This window comes from Nicotiana tabacum, chromosome 12 (assembly GCF_000715075.1).
Source record: "Nicotiana tabacum cultivar K326 chromosome 12, ASM71507v2, whole genome shotgun sequence".
In the NCBI taxonomy this organism is placed as follows: domain Eukaryota; kingdom Viridiplantae; phylum Streptophyta; class Magnoliopsida; order Solanales; family Solanaceae; genus Nicotiana; species Nicotiana tabacum.
This window is the reverse complement of record NC_134091.1, coordinates 50,528,297-50,532,410: the sequence shown is the minus strand read 5'-3', so window position 1 is coordinate 50,532,410 and position 4,114 is coordinate 50,528,297.

The window sequence follows — 4,114 nt, the reverse complement described above, 5'->3', positions numbered from 1 at the left end:
AACAATTTTAAAATTCACATAAGGTCTCTTCAGAGCGGGTGTCTCAATTGTGGTACTTATTTGGTGCTTAAGAAGGAATACAACGGCTTATGGGCCTTGGGGCAGTGTGTTTATATGCTAGGATCTCTTGTGGTGAGTTTTGGGTAAGAATTCTATCTAAACTTGGTTGAGGCACTAGTTGCCTGAATTAATTGTGATAACTATGCGCTATGGGTATGCATATGTGAGGAGCTTGAGCCCATGTGCGAGCACCAATGAATGGACACCAGATGTACTTGCCTCAGAACCTGCACAATTAGTGCAGAAGTGTAGCGTGAGTACATAAACAATGTGTACCCAGTAAGTATCTAGTCTAACCTCAAAGAAGTAGTGACGAGGGGTCGACATCGACACTTACTAGAGGTCAATAAATAAAGTGCAAGAATTTTAACTAAGCATGAAGTACAACAGTAGCAATAGAATGAGAAGCAATAAATAAGTGATTCTATATCAAAATACCAATCTAAAATCCCCGAATATCACATGCCAATTTCAATAAATATGGGCCATCAAATAGTTACAAATTCTCGAGTCATGAAGGGAATATCAAGTATAATCGACTCCTAGTGACATCACACACGAGTTATGCCGAGGTCTTACGACCCCAACCATAGATGCATCTCATTATATATAAATATTGTTGAGGCGTTCGATCCGATCCATAGGAATAGGGAAACTCTTCGGACTCACGAGTTATGTTCCATTTACAACACCAAGATAAGTACATAAAGGAGCATAAATTTTCTATCAACAAACGAGTATTCCGCCAATACTCAATGTAACAAAGCTTGGTTTAACATAATCTCTAATCAAATTTTACTTATTAATACAAGTAATTAAAATAACAAGTTGACTTTAAATAATACAAGTATTGCATGATAAAGTCCTAAGTCTACCCAGACATAACATGATTTTAACTACGTACGGACTCTTGTCACTTCTTCCGTACGTAACACCCACAATTATTAACAAATAACAATTTAAAGACTTATGGGGTTAATTCCTTCTTATAAGGTTAGGCAAGAGATTTACCTCACTTCCAAGTCCATTATTCGGCCCTTCAACCATACTAATTGCCTCAAATCGATGACAAGCAATCCGAAACAAGACAAAGGTCATACAAACTAATCAATATAAGCTCAAAAGTTCATAATTCACCTATTAGAGTAATTACCCAACTCAAATCGGAATGTTCCTAAAAGTCACCCCTTGGGCCCACGTGCCCGGGATCCAAAATTATTTTGTAGATAAATCTTACCCATGACCTTATGAACTAAAATATATAATTTCTACTCAATTCCATAACAAAAATCTCGTGGTCTAATTCCATTTTTACCGAACCCTAGGTTTTTCAACAAAATCTCATTATTTCTACAAATTTCTATGTTAAACTTTACCCTTAATCTATGTATTAAACTCACATTAGGTAGGAATTATTTACCTTAGAATGCTAGGTGAAAAATCTCTCTTCAAAAGCTCCAAAATCGGCCAAGAAAAGTGAAAATGAGCCAATGCGATCGTGAAGGCTAACCCAGCCAAAGCACCGCGAACGCGAAGAGCAACGACCCACTGACCCTAGCCCAGGACCAATCCCCTTCTATGCGATCGTGAACCTCCTGTCGCGAACACAGACCTCCTGTCGCGAACGCGAAGGCCATAGGTTCTAAACCTTCACGAACGCGACCCATTGATTGCGAATGCAAAGAACAAAACATCCCTTCCCCAAATCCTTCATCTCGAATACGAGTCTCCCTCTGTGCTCGCGAAGAAAGAAAGTAGTAGCAGAAAATCTGTTATTTCGGATGTAACTTTGGGTGGTCTGAAACACACCCGAGCCACCCGGGACCCCGTCCAAATGCACCAACAAGTTTATAAACATGATACGTACCTTCTCGAATACTCGGAACACGTAAAACAACAGCGAAACTAAAAATCTCACCCTAAAACCAAATTAATGAACTTATGGACTTTAAACTTCTTCAACTAGCTCCAAACGCGAATTTATTTCTTGGACAACTCGGAATGACGTTGGATTTTTTTGCACAAGTCAGAAATTACAATACGAACCTATTCCCAGGCTTAAAATCCCAAACGGACTTCGATAACACCATAGTCTTTTTCAAACTAAATTTATGAAACTCTAAAATCTTCAAGGCGCCAACTTTCAACAATAAGCACCGAAATGCTCCTGGATCACCCGGAACTCAATCCGAACACACACCCAAATCCAAAATCATCATAGGAACCTATTAGAACCATCAACTACCAGTTCCGAGGTCGTTTACTCAAAATATTGAATCAATTCAAACTTGACCATCTTAGGCCACTATTAAGGAACTAAGTGTTTCGAATTTACCCCGAACCCTTCTAAAACAAAACCAACTAGGGGAAGATGCAGTGCATTATCGATGGGTTCAATTGAACCATAAAGTTTGACGCGGAGTAAACATTTGTATGTAAGAATTTAATAAAATTGCAAAAATAGTAGATATGAACCATACCATTAAAAATATAATGGGCTCAATGCTAAAAACTTTAAAAGTTGAACCCATAGGATTTAAATTTTGGATCCACCTTTGAAATCAACCATCCCCGCAAGTCATAAAACAGTAAAAGCACATACGGGGAGTCTTAAGTGAGGGAGCGGGAATCTAGAAAGCAAAAGAATCGGTCGGGTCGTTACATTCTCCACCTCTTAAACAAACGTTCGTCCTCGAATTGGTCTAGAATCATACATGGAGTGATGAATAAGTGTAGATATATTTTCCCCAATGTCCTCCTCGGTCTCCTAAGTCACCTCCTCAATTGGTTGACCCCTCCATTGGAACTTTACTGCTGAAATATTCTTAGACCTCAATTGGTGGACCTGCCTGGCAACAATTGCAACACACTCCTCCTTATAACCCAAGCTCTCATCTAGCTTAACTGTGCTCTAGTCTAGCACATGCGACCTGTCGACATGGTACTTCCGGAGCATAGACACGTGGAAAAATAGATGGACTCCCGATAGACTGGGAGGCAAAGCAAGCTCGTAAGTAACCTCCCCAACTCGCTTCAACACCTCAAATGAGCCAATAAAATTCGAACTCAGCTTACCCTCATTTCCGAACCTCATAATACCCTTCATCGGCGAGACTTTCAAGAGAACTTTATCCCCCACCATAAATGATAAATAACGCGCTTTCTGATCCACGCAACTCTTCTATCTGGACTGAGCTGTGCGACGTTGCTCCTAAATCAATTTTACCTTATCCAAGGTATCCTTTACTAAATCAGTACCATATAACCTAGCCTCACCAGGCTCAAGCCAACTGATGGGGGAACGACATCACCGACCATATAATGCCTCAAATGGATCCATCTTGATGTTGGATTGATAACTGTTGTTATAAGCAAACTCGGCCAACGGTAAGAATCAGTCCCACTGCCCTCTGAAGTTAATCACACACGCTTGAGCATATCCTCCAAAATCTGAACTGTTCGCTCCGACTACCTGTCGGTTTGCGGATGAAAGGTTGCGCTGAGCTCTACCAAGGTACCCAACTCACTCTGTACTACTCTCCAAAAATGCGAAGTAAACTGAGGGCCTTTATCTGAAATGATAGAAATAGGAACACTATGCAACCACATAATCTCCTGAATATAAATCTAGGCCAACCTCTCTGAAGAGTACGTAGTTACTACCGGAATAAAGTGCGCCTACTTCATCAGCTTGTCGAAAATGACCCAAATGACATCACATTTTGTCAATGTCAGCGGTAACGTAATTAGGAAGTCTATAGTGATGCGCTCCTACTTCCATTCTGGTATAACCATCTCCTGAAGTAGGCCACCTAGCCTCTGGTGCTCATACTTAACCTGTTGGCAATTTAAATATCTCATCACATACTCTACTATGTCCTTTTTCATCCGCTGCCACCAGTAATGCTACCTCAAGTCATGATACATATTCGTAGCACCTAGATGAATAGAATACCACGAACTGTGTGACTCGTCTAGAATCATCTCCCTCAGATCATCAATATTAGGAACACGTAGGTGACCTTAAAGTCGCAGAACACCATCATCAGCGATA